The sequence below is a fragment of the Dromiciops gliroides genome, chromosome 3 (assembly GCF_019393635.1).
Source record: "Dromiciops gliroides isolate mDroGli1 chromosome 3, mDroGli1.pri, whole genome shotgun sequence".
Taxonomy (NCBI): domain Eukaryota; kingdom Metazoa; phylum Chordata; class Mammalia; order Microbiotheria; family Microbiotheriidae; genus Dromiciops; species Dromiciops gliroides.
Window position 1 is genome coordinate 403,655,999 of NC_057863.1, and position 13,887 is coordinate 403,669,885.

At 38.7% G+C, this 13,887-nt stretch overlaps 1 protein-coding gene across 1 annotated transcript in view; it reads right to left on the reverse strand.

Moving 5' to 3' along the window:
* Positions 1-1,114: 1,114 nt before the first annotated feature.
* Positions 1,115-13,887, reverse strand: part of AMER3 (APC membrane recruitment protein 3) — a 72,066-nt gene continuing 59,293 nt past the window's right edge. The window contains exon 3 of the mRNA XM_043995956.1: positions 1,115-6,635. The gene's annotated coding sequence lies outside the window, so the exon portion shown is untranslated. The remainder of the gene's footprint in view (positions 6,636-13,887) is intronic.

Sequence of the window (13,887 nt, forward strand, 5' to 3'; positions counted from 1 at the left end):
TCAACCTAATCTTGCAATTCACATTCTGACCTCATTATTCAGATTAGCTTCCCTCTATCAAACAAGTAAACATGTATTAAGCACCTACTATGTGCCAAGTACTGTCCTGAGCTTCCTTGGAATTTCTGATACTACTCACTGGCCAGCAGTCCAAATTCCCATCCATTTATAATAATACTTCTAAATGATGATCATAACCAACATAGAGCACTTTGCAAAGTGTTTTATATACATTATCTCATTTGCCTCACAACAACCCTATCAAGTAAATACTGCTGAAATTATTTACTTCATTTTCAAAGATGAGGAAAGTAAGGCTCTGTCTTTAACCAGATAGCAGTGTTGGAGGTAGGATTTTTTTTGCAGGGCAATGAGGGTTAAGTGACTTGCCCAGGGTCACACAGCTAGTTAAGTGTCAAGTGTCTGAGGCCAGACTTGAACTCAGGTCCTCCTGAATCCAGGGCCGGTGCTTTATCCACTGTGCCACCTAGCTGCCCTGGAGGTAGGATTTTAATCTCTGTATTCCTGATTCCATGGTCAGTATGCTTACTACTATATTGAAGATTAAAGAAAATTAGTGTTCTGCTAATATTTTGTGAACCACTGTGTTTTTACAGGCCTTGAATTACTGCATCTTGGCAGGATTGGTGGCAGGGGAGTGGGGAATGAGGGATATGCAGGCAGTAAGAGAAGATAGCTGTGATTTCATTGGGTTAATTTAACACTCCCAGTGTTAAGACCCCCTTTGCCAATGCAGATCAGCAATTCATCTTTAACTTAGAGCTATAGTTGCTTGTGGCACTTAGGTTAAGTGATTTATCCATGATAGCACAGCTAGCAAGTGTCAGATGAAAGTTTTAAACCCAGGTCAGTCTGATTCCAACACTGATTCTCTATTCATTACTCCATGATTCCTCTCTTGAAAGGCTCTATCATGTGTGACTATTAAATTGATAGGTTCCTCCCCAGAGATGACTACATTATTGGAGAGAACATTTTCTTCCAGAAACGTTTGAGCAAAAGTAAACATCTCCACTCTGTAATACCTATCCCCACACTTAGGATAAGCATGACTATTATAACTAATCGTGAAAGCAAGAATTCACCAAAGGCATCAACATAAGGCTGCATTTATTTTTTTTTATCCAAAAACAGTATTTAATGAAACTGGTTTTCTTTATTGCTGGTTGATTCAAATGCTTTGTAGACTGTTTCCACAACACAACGGGGGAGTGTTAGGACTTTCAATGGGTACAACATTGCTTTTAATCGCAATATCAACACAATGAGTAACGTCAGTCATGTTACAGAATCATACATTATTATGGTTGGGGAGATCTTAGACTATCTAGGAGGTGAAGGGGGGAGAAATTCTAATAATTAGAGCTCTCCAGATGTGGAAGACCTTGGAAGGTACTGAGTTATCCCTCACAGGATTCTTCAAGCAAAAGATCTATGACCCTTTGTCACGTATATGGTAGAAAGGAATGTTTCTCAGGTACAAGCTGTACTAAATAATATTCCCTCTTGTGACCCTTGACCACCCCCCTCTACATTCTCCCCTTTTTCCTTCTACAAAACACTTTACCCTTGAAATATCCAACTGTCTTCAGAAAAAAAAAACAGTTATAACAGTTAATCTATGTAGCAGATATTAGTCCTATCACCAACATTGTCATTAAAAAACAAAAAGCTTTCCACACCAACCAGTTATTAAAGCCCAAAGTATGAATAATAATAGTTTGTATTTATAAAATGAGGTACTTTCCACTTAGGTGATTCTCTGCAATGACTTATTCAAGGTCCCTTAGCCAATAAGTGGCTGGGCTAGGACCTAAAGTCTTCTTACTCTAAATCACATGTTCTTTCTACTATACCACGTGTCCCCATTCTTCTTGAGTCAAAAGTCCCAAATGAAAAAATACTAAGCTATAAATTCCTTGGGGGGAGTGGAAGGGATTCTTATATACCTTTGTATCTTTTCTGGCACCAAGAATAGAGTCTTGGACATCTTTTGTTGAATATATATTGAATGGAGGAATAAATAAATTGTACCTGAAGAAAGAATAACTAGGATTTTATTAACTGCTATAGAATTACACCCTGCCTCTCAGACTGGTGTGAGAAAAAGGGCTTTGTAAACCCTAAAGTGCCAATTTAAAAGGGGTTTATTATAATATTTGTGGTCATCATCATTATTAATTAAACTTAAATTTTCATTTTCATTTCTAAGTCCTTTCACTCTTCCAAGCAGCAAAAGTATGTTTGAGAAAAAACCCTTATGACTTGATTCATTATTACTAAGCTTCGGATATAATAAATCAACTCAATTCAACAAACACTTTTTAAACACCTATTGTGTACATAAGACTGTAGTAGGTGCTGGAGGGAAGGGAAGTTTAGATAAAACACACTTTCTTCATGGAGCTTATATTCCAATAGGGTAATAAAATACATAGATAGATAAATATAATATATGATAAATGTATTAGATAGGAGCAACACACCCCTTAAATATACTAACTAAACCCAGAAAAAACTCACCTTTCCCAGTAATGGGATATTTCATTTTTACTGAGCCTCTTCCCTTCCTGTGGTGACTTCAAGGGTACAAGAGGTGTATGTGTACAACAAGACTGATACAATGGTATTTGCTTTCCTCTTGGGCTCATTAATGGTGCAGGAAGGCTAAACAAGGAACATCAGTATCTTCACAACCACCATAGCCATCTTGCCAAACACATTCTATCCTTCAGGGGTGCAAGCTCAAGTTCTTATTTCAGGGGCACCATAACAGCGAGGCTTAAGTCTAGATGTCATTTCTTCTACTTTTATGCTGATTCATTTAATCTCATATCTTGCTCTGAGAGAATTTGAGTTTTATTGGGTGGAAATGAGAAGATATACATCACTCTTGGTCAGATTCTAGCTCATCTGACCTTCCTCCCCTTGCATCCCCCTTTCTCCTTCAAAACACCCTTATTCTTGAAATATATCAATTATGCTCAAAAAACCCAGCCATAACATAGCTAATCCACAAATCAGATATTAGTCCTCTCCCCAACACCATTGTCATTGAAAATACCGCTACACAATCTGGTGATCAGAGCCAAGGGGGTAAATAATAAACTCAGTTTTATGTAGTATGTTGTTAACAATAATACTGAGATGTACAAAATGTAAATTTCCATTATCCATGTTTTATAATGGAGGAAACTGGGGTCAGAGGTCAAGCATCTTTCCCACAATCAGAGCAAATAGACATCAATCTTGGGTCCTCTGACTCTAGATGCAGTGTTCTCTGTCTGCTACACTACCCTGTCTTTTCAACCAATAAAAGAGTGCTTGATTTTCCATTTACCCAAGAACCTTGGCAACTTATAAATCACTTTTATTTTTAATCACACAATTTTGAAAACCACTTGCAAGCAAAAGCAAAACATGTCTATTCCCCAAGGATATTTGATACTGATGTCTTATTAATGAAAATCTATTACAAATGACTCTAAGTCATCACATCACACTTACCCAGCATTCCTAGAACATGCATTAGTGTCCATCATGTCTGGGGAGTGAATAAAATATTGGAGACAGAATTAGAAGACATGCAGTTCCTGTCTTTAGATAGGAACCAAGTTGGAGACAGTTAAAGATTCTGGCAGTATTTACCTAACACAAGGAGTCATTTTATAAGCTGTAGTTACTATGTTTTTACTTCTAAACATGCAATAGGTGTGCACTGTTGGGGCATAATAAAGAACAGTATAACTACTGAATTCTTCAAGGGGACACAAAGAAACTGTATGTACACACTTCTCATTTATATTCTTCCCATGCATGTATCTTAAGTAATGCTAATGCACTGGGACTGAAGAGTCCCCAGGGGTCCAACAGATTAAGGAGGCCAACAGAAGGGCTTCCCTGGCCTGAACAGTTCCAATGGCCTGTACTCTCTCCAAAGCAAGTCTTTTTCATGTCATCATTAGAAGAAAGCAGCCTTTTTCTTCAAAAGAAACTTATTCTCAATGCATCCCAGTCTGCGTTTAGAGCATTTACAGAGTCATCAAAGTCAGTGAGTCAAGTCAAAAAAAAGAGGCCATGTTTTGATGAGCAGTTGGAAGGTAGACCCATCATCATTAACCTGTTTAATTTAATTATCATCTAGGATGCTAATGAGAACAGTAGATCATGTGCCTTGAAAGACACAGAGCTTGTGAAAGAAATCCATTTGTCTTTTGATGCTATTTCATCTTCTCATCTAACCCCATACCCTACCTGGGAATACTACCAAAAGGGCCAAAACTTGTTGGATTTTCTATCATAAATAAAAGTTCCATGTAACAGGCTCTGTTGAATGGAGTGGTCCCAAGTTCAGACATGCAAATTTAACACAATGCAAAAACTTCTCTTGATCTTAGGAACCATCTTCAAGGACAAGACCAGAGAAAACAAAGAGGTGTTCAAGTACTCATATGAGACCATGACACCACTCACTTGGCTAAGGCTACTCTAGAACCATTTTCATTTCAAACTTTGGCCAAATTGGCCTTCTGGGGTCCCTTTATACTGAGCCTAATCACCAACAGAATGATAGAATGATTCTTTACTTGGATGAGATCACAATGTGAAAAGACTACTCTGTTGAATGTTCTCCAAACTGAATAGTATTCAAAAATTGAATTCTTACAATCATCTTAGACCTATAGGGTCAACCAGAGACCAAAAGTCACTCACGGTACATAATTCTCTTCCCTATTCCTGGATTCTCTCTATTGCTCAATTGGAATTTTTGGGACAGCTAGGTGATGCAGTGGATAAAGCACTGGCCCTGGATTCAGGAAGGCCTGAGTTCAAAAATCCAGTCTCAGACACTTGACACTTAGTAGCTGTGTGACCCTGAGCAAGTCACTTAATCTTTATTGCCCCACAAAAAAAAAGAATTTTTCCAGCTAATACACACTCTCTCCAATAACTGCTTAATTTGTATTTAAATTCCATCCTTCCTATAGTTTCTTACAAAAGATCATAGGATAATCAGACTTAGAGATAAAAGAAATCTTAGATATCTTCTAGTCCAACTTTCTCACTTTATAAAAGACTTCTTTGAAGGACAGGGAGATTGAGCAAGGAATACCAGGACCCTTTTTCCCCTTATACTTGCAAGACCAAAAAGAAATCTCCACTACCACCCCCCAATCACGTACTACCAACTCTAGATTTATAAGCTAGAGCTTATATTTTGGGGGCATGCAGACCTCGACAAGAGTTAAACATATTCATTCACTGTTTCTGACTTTCTTTGTATCCCCTGAACTTATCATAATGCCTGGCACATAGTGCTTAATAAATGCTTGTTGACTGACTGACTGATTTCTTAGTGTCAGTTGCTTTAGTCAAATATCTACCTGGTTGAGATCAGCTTCAGAGTTAGAGTTTTCTTGAGTGGGGAGGAGAGAAAGAGAAGAGAGAGGAGAAATAGAAGGAGAAGATATGCCCCAGCAATAGGTCAGACAACTACTCCTCTTGTCTCCACCAGCCCCATATTTATTATAGGTACTCAGGAATCATATTAGATGGCAATACTCCAAGCCTTGGCTACTATCCTGGATGAAATTCTATTACAACAAAGAGTTCTGAATAACCGATGACTTGTCATTGTCATAGGTTTCGATATGCAAGACTTGCATTTCAGAGGCTATTTCCTCCTAGGCACTATATGTACAATTTAGGTCAGCTGCCCTCAGTTAGCAACAGATGGTCACTGGGCAGTGATCTTATGGCCCAGTCAGCTAGGCTTCCACAGATTTGTAAGACTCTGCCTATGACTTGAATATTCCAAGCAATACTTGAAGCAAGCAAATCTGTATATAATAAGAAATCTGAACATTCCCTTAGATTTATTTTTCTTTTGTAATATGTTTTACCCTGTAAATGAAAACATGGTAGCTGATCTCCCCGAGATGCTGGTAAAAAAACCTTTTGGTTTTTACATTTCCACTACACATTTCCAAAGAATTGGGTGGTTGGGGGCAGGCACCAGGAGGTAAATCAACATACAAATACTGTCTCTATTATAAAATCAAACCATAAAAGAGCTGTTATCAAAATGCTGTTCATCATATCATTTTTAGACAAGTCACATGTAGACTTTCAGTGGAAATATACAAAGTATACAGAATCCAGTGGGGAAAAAAACAGATTGACTGACATGTCCATTAAAAAAACATCAGTGCTTACCTGCCCCATATTTACAATTTTGAACAAAAATGACATTTTATATGACTATGAGTCTGCAACGTAACCAAACAACTGGAAGATAGTTAAATCCCAAACAGGACAACTGATTGTAAAACCTCCACAGATGCCAAAGTCAATTTTCAAACCTGGCCATGAGTCATTCTGGCCTCATGGATGCACAGATTTTGAGAAGACCTGATCTGACAGCCCTGGACTTGTTTCACCAGGGGTAGCAAGAGGATTTGAATTCACAGAAAAATATTCTGCTTCTTTGTGTCCAGGAAAAGAAGGTTTGTTATGTTGGATGTTGGATCCACTCTAGTGTAAGCATGACAACCTTGGGAAGGGCCCAGCTGAGGAGTCAGGATGATTTCTATGCCAATTCCTTGATGCTGCTCCTGAAATATAAACAGAAGGAAATATGGTAAAGATGCATTTTGAATGTTCAAGAGGTTGTGTTTTTTTTAATTTATTTTTTTTTATTTTTTTAGTGAGGCAATTGGGGTTAAGTGACTTGCCCAGGGTCACACAGCTAGTAAGTGTTATGTGTCTGAGGCCGGATTTGAACTCAGGTAGTCCTGACTCCAGGGCCGGTGCTCTATCCATTGCGCCACCTAGCCGCCCAAGAGGTTTTAATAAAGATTTGATTTTCAGGAACTTCTTGCTTTGTATAATATAATACATTTAACTTTACATGAAGCTGGGCAACTAGGTGGCACAGTGGATAAAGCATCAGCCCTGGATTCAGGAGGACATGAGTTCAAATCTGGCCTCAGACACTTGACACTTACTACTTGTGTGTCCCTGGGCAAATCACTTAACCCTCTTTGCCCACCAAAAAAAAAAAAAACAAACAAAAACGTTACATGAAGCTAAGATAAAAATAAACTTTCTTACAAATTAATTTTCCTGTGATCTTTTTTGCAGCAAAAATAGCTGCCACATAAATCCCTCCTGATCTCTGAAAAAGAGTTACACATTTCCAAAAATAGAGTTCCTACTTTAATCAAACAAAATTAATTGGGGACAGGGAAGCACATAAGAGAGGACATGGTTGAGGCGAGGAGGATGGAATAAACACAATTAAGCCAAAAATAAGTCTTTAATATAAACTGATTGAAAGATATGCACAGAAGTGGAAAACATAGCATTTATCAGGAAAAGTGCTGCTTCTTAACTAGTAACTTCAACATTAGAATAGAAACCACAAAAAGGTCAATTATGTCCCATACGGTAATTCATTTCTTATAAAAATAATGCCCAAATATACAAAATATTTGCCAGATAACATGCACGTTCTTATTCATTTCCTTCTAAAAGAAATTAAGGATAAAAAGTGGAAATTCAGCAATGGGAAGGAATTGATCTAATTCAAAATCATAGCATCACAGAATCTTAGAGCTAATCTCAGCACCTATATGAGTCATGCACAGCTTTGCTGCCACAAAGCCATCCTGCATCCAGTCTGATAAAATGTGCCCTCCTAAGGCTTCATGAGACAATGAGTCAGATCTGATTTTGAATCTTTTCTCTACCACTCATTATCTGAGAGACCTTGGATAAGTCACTTCATTGTCTCTGGAAAATGAGGGGGTTAGACTAAATTATCTCTATGGTAGTTTTCAGTTTCAACATTCTATACTTTCTGAGTCTCAGTTTCCAAATTAGTAATGGAAAAGCCATCCTTGCCTTACCTACCTTGAATAGCTGTCCTAAAAATTGTGGAAATTTATTTTGATTTGGGGACCCTACCTTTAGGCTGAGATTAGAAAACCTTAGGCCCTCAGGGTCTCTTCTGTGTGGGAGGTGCTGGTGCCCCTCCCCCTCTGCTTCAGCTGAGCCAAAAAGCCCCAGCTCCCTCCACCCTGAGTGGATCTATCCGAGAGATCCCGAGCTTGTCCAGGCTGGGCTCTGGCATAGCCTGTGCTGAGGTCCCAGGTGTGCATCAGGGGGCAGGGGCCCCTGGAGCCCTGGGTGTGGTATGCACAAGACACTTGAGCGTCCCCATCCCCCCAGCCACAGCCCTGGCTGGTGGATTAGCTTGGTGTATATGGGGGTGCAAAAAGCTTCGAGATTTGAGTGGAGAGAAGTAAGATATATAGAGGCCTGGGAGTTAGATGGCAAGGGAGACCTGTGGACAAGATTAAGGGGAGGCTGACAAGGTTAGAAGAACAGAGAAGGAGAGGGACGGCAAAGGCGGCAGAGGGCAGACAGACAGACAGACAGAACAGGAGGCAGCAGAGAGCACAGAAGCAGTCAGCACAGGGTACAGGCAGAGTTAGTGAAAGGAGCTGAGCAGTGAAAGTGGAACATACCCTAAGGAAAGAGGCAGCAATGGCCCTTATTGTATTAAAAAAGTTCCAGGCCCAGCAGGTGGAAAGAGACTCCCCGAAATGCAGTCAGGTTGCACATTTTATTTCCCTGTATTTTTATGTTTAAATGGTATCTCATAAATAAACTCTGCTTTGGATTATTTAGTTAAGAGGCTTCTTTATCTTTTGATTATCAATTTTGGGAGTGGAGCAGTGTGGTGGAACTTTATAAATGCCCATACTAAATTCATAGCAGTCAGATAGCCAGTTAGTCAAAAGTCCCAGATTAGTCCTCCAGTCAGATTAGCCCCCCAAATTAGGCAAGCAAGTCAAAATATTTTTACAAAATCAAGGAAGATCATGGAAATGAAGTGGTTTTGTCAAAGATAAGCTGACAAGCAAATACAAGATATGATTATTGTTCTTATGTTATTATTAATCTTATTCTACTCACTTTTTTATGTCGTGCAGATGAAAACAATCCCACCAGAAGTTGCTATTCTATTTTTTTTTTTTTAGTGAGGCAATTGGGGTTAAGTGACTTGCCCAGGGTCACACAGCTAGTAAGTGTTAAGTGTCCGTCTGAGGCCGGATTTGAACTCAGGTACTCCTGACTCCAGGGCTGGTGCTCTATCCACTATGCCACCTAGCCGCCCCTATTCCATTTTTTTTAATATGACCTGATTAGTGTAGGAGAGATCTAATGCAGAACTTCCCCTACCTATGCACATCAAAACTTTCTGTGACACTTATAGTCTTAGAGAGTTAGTTGCCTGGGGCACTGAGAAGTTAAGAGATTTACCCAAGGTTATATACCCATATATATCAAAGGCAGCAATTGAACCTGACTTCTGAAATCTGAGGCCAGCACTCTATCCACTTAACCATACTGATATCATTCTTTTAATATTCGATAGTTTTCAGACTTTTGTACAGGTAATTTTTTAAAAAACTGTTTTTGTAATGAATAAAAGTATTGGCATGTAAGTTCATTATCATGATTATTATTAAGTATATCTAGTGGGGAGATGAGTTGGCCAAACCTCTAAAATCTCATTTGCTTTTTCTCCTCTCTACATACACAAATACAGTCAGCTCCAGAGAATATCCTAGAAGGATTTTAGAATTAACTCTGGGTGACTCAACAGAATAAAACCTTTCAAAAGGCTTTCAAACCATCCCTGAAAGCTTGGCCCTCTTTGAAATCCCAGTTTTTGCCCCTGGATGATCGTTTAGAAGACAATATTAGGCGTCCTCCTCCCACTGTATTCACAGCTGCACTAATGACTAGTGCCAGGGTTAATCAGTAACCTAAAAGGAAGTTTAATAAAGCCCAACCTTAGAGAATGTCAACAAGCTGGGTTACTGTGAGGGCTAACACCTGTCTTACCCCAGCTGACCAATGGGAAGGCCGCTCTTATGAGTCAGTTAAGGTTTAAAGGGAGCTATCCCTACACAGAGTGCATGTGTTCTCCAGAATGACTGTAAAAAGGAAAGATGACTTTATTCTGTCCTCATTCTAAATGGAGGCAAACAGAGGTTAAATGATTTGCCCAGTGTTATACAGCTAATAAATCCCTAAGGTTTGAATTGAATTTAAGTCTTCCTGACTCTAGGCCCAATGTTTTATCCATTAAACCACCTAGCTGCCATATATATTTAGATAAGTACTGTATATGTGTGTGAATACACACAAATATAAATCCACATCTACATGTATGCATATATACATATAAAATTTATCTTTCATGGGATCATAGTTTGAGAACTGGAATAGACTTTAGAAATCAAGTAATCCAATCTTTTTATTTTTACAGAGGGAAACGAAGCTAAAAATGAAGATTAGACTTGCTCATGGTCACACAGCTTGGGATCAGCAAATCCTAGATTTGAGACCTGGTTCTCAAACTCAAGATTCAACACTCTACTACACCACTCTGCCTCTTTTTTGCTTATATGTGGCTTCATCATTCTTGTCACCTTCCTGTGGCTTAGTTAAACTATAAAAAAACAATCCCATCACACTGGCGTTAATTAATGTCACTCTTTCAAGACACAGCCTCTCCAAAGTATTGTACTCTATGTCTTTGGGGAAAACAACAACAGCAACAGTAAGTTATTGGCTGTACTCATAGCTTCTGTCATTTTCATTCCATTTTGTTCAATTTCCAGAGATGTTGCATTCTGGGCAAATAAAAAATAGACAGTTTCTGTATTAACTAGGTTAGCAATGAGGCTCTGCTTTCTCAGGAGAATATGGGCAGGGATGGGATAGGGAAAGGAGACGACACAGCAGCATTTGTATTTGAAGAATATTGGCTTTCTAAATGAAAGTCGGACTTTTATGGGTCTCTGATACTTGTTGATTTATTAGTTTCACGGACTTGTAATCTTACTCATAGTAGGCAATCACTTTTCACCTAAGCTTCCCCATCTTCTTATACTTAGTGTGGTTTTTATCTGTCCTTTAAAACTCATTGGTTATTTACATCTTAAAGACAGGATGGGATACTTGAAATATTGCTGGACTTGGAGTTAGAAGAACTGGGTTTAAATTCTGAACCAAGCCTTACTAACTGTGTGACCAAACACAATTAACTTAACCACACAGCCTTAGTTTCTTTATCTGTGAAATGGAAATAAAAGAATTGCTGTGAGAAATGTTGTTATTGTTGTTTCAGTCGCGTCAAACTCTTCCTTACCCCAATTGGGGTTCTCTTGGAAAAGATTCTAGAGTGGTTTCCCATTTCCTTCTCCAGCCCATTTTACAGATGAGGAAACTGAGGCAGGCAGGGTTAAATGACTTGCCCAGGGTCACACAGCCATCATGAGTCTTTTGAAATTGTCTTGGATCATTCTATTGCTGAGAAGAGCTAAATCTATCACAGCTGATCATCGCACAATATTGCTGTTACTGTGTACAATGTTCTCCTGGTTCTGCTCACTTAGTTCAGCATCAGTTCACGTAAGTCTAGGTTTTCCTGAAATCTGCCTGCCCATTATTTCTTCTTCTTCTTCTTCTTTTTTTTTTTTTTTAGTGAGGCAATTGGGGTTAAGTGACTTGCCCAGGGTCACACAACTATTAAGTGTTAAGTGTCTGAGGCCAGATTTGAACTCAGGTACTCCTGACTCCAGGGCCGGTGCTCTATCCACTGTGCCACCTAGCTGTCCTGCCCATTATTTCTTATAGCACAATAGTATTCCATTACATTCATATACCACAATTTCTTCAGCCATTCTTCAATTGATGGGCATTCCCTCAATTTCCAATTCTTTGCTACCACAAAAAGAGCTGCTATCAATATTTTTGTATCAATATTTTTATGATCTCTTTGAGATACAGACCTCGTAGTGGTATCGCTGGATCAAAGGGTTGCACAGTTTGAGATCTTCATCTTTAGGGTTATGGTAGTAGAACTTAGAACTGGAAGGAAACTCGTTGTTATTCATATAATCTTTTGTTGTTATTCAGTTGCGTCCCACTCTTCGTGATCTCATTTGGGGTTTTCTTGGCAGAGATATTGGAGTGAGTTGCCATTACCTTCTCCAACTCATTTTACAGATGAGAAAACTGAGGCAAACAGGGTTAAGTGACTCGCCCAAGGTCACACAGCTAACAAGTGTCTGAGATCAGATTTGAACTCAGAACAATGAGTCTTCCTGATTTCAGGCCCAGCTCTTTATCAACTGCACCACCTTGATGCTCCCAGAAGGGACCTTAGAAGCCTCTTTTCCAACCATTTCATTTGAGAAATGAAATAATACAGGTCCACTACAATATGAATAACAGCTTCATCCAGCTCCTAGGGTCTGAACTCTCAAAATGACAGGGTGACTCCAGGCTCTGGTGGTCACTTGCACAGTAATTTAAGGGGGTTGGTATCTCTCTCCATGACTAAATACAAATAAATTCACACACCATGTTCCAATACCTGCATATATGTTTATTAGGAACACTGTATGCATATACATCTATTCCACATATGATTTTATATATGTGGTGTGTGTGTATGTATTTATATATGTATACACATACGTGTTCTAAAAGTCTTAGAGCAGTATTAATCTTTTGAAGCTTAAATCTTCACTAATACTTTTGGGTACTCTGCATGTATATGCACATATATGCAATAGACACATACACAAATGTACATGTATATATCTATTAATGATAGCACATACTAATAGTAGCCATGATAGTTTTATATATCATATATAGTTTTATATAGTAATAACAGCTATATATGTTTGTGTGTACATGTATATCTCACTTACTCTATTCCAGGCACTATGCTAAGTACTTTACAATTATTATCTCATTTGATCTTTACAACTACCCTGGGAGGTAGATGCTATTATCATCCATATTTTACAGATAAGGAAACTGAGGCAAACAAAGGTTAAGTGACTTGCCCAAGGTCACATAGGTAGTAAGTGTCTGAGGCCATATTTAAACTCTGGTCTTCCTGACTGCAGTCCCAGCACTCTATCCACTGCCCTACATAACTGATCCTATGTATGTATCTACATCTTGCTCTGAATATATTAGCTGATGTATATTGAGGGAGGGAGAGAGAGAGAGACAGAGAGAGAGACAGAGAGGCAGAGAGACAGAGAGAGATCGGTGGTATAAAGGGCTCCCAAACCTGTTAAATCATTATGTAAGCAACCACCTGATCCTACCATTAAGGTCCTGTCCTTTAGAAGGTTTAGTTGTTCGGAGTTAAATATATTAAGGATATATATCCTACCCTGACTAAAATTCTTCAGTCAGGACAGCTAGGTGGTGCAATGGATAAAGCACCAGCCCTGGATTCAGGAGGACCTGAGTTCAAATCTGGCCTCAGACACTTGACACTTACTAGCTATGTGACCCTGGGCAAGTCACTTAATCCTCATTGCCTCACCAAAAAAATAAAATTAAAATAGAAATAGAAATAAAATAAAATTCTTCAGTCAGCTTTGTCACACTGCCTAAAATTTAGCCAGCTAGATATTTCTTGTGCTAAGAAGTTCATATTTTATAATCCAGATTTCACTGAGGATTGAATTTTCATCACTTTTACAACTTACTATGACTGTTCCTTCAAAACTCAGCTCCAACATCACTTCCTCCATGAGGCCTTTCCTCATTCCTCCCCCAGCTGCTGGTGTCTCCATGCCCAAAATTGCCGTGTACATATATCATAGAATGTAAGTTTTTTGAGGGCTATTTAATTTGTTACTATTCCCAGCACCTGGCCCACAGTGAGTACTTAATAAATGTTAATTGATCTATTAGAATTACTGTCCTCCTTAGATACCTATCTGAGATAACCAAACTGAAGATATGGGCATA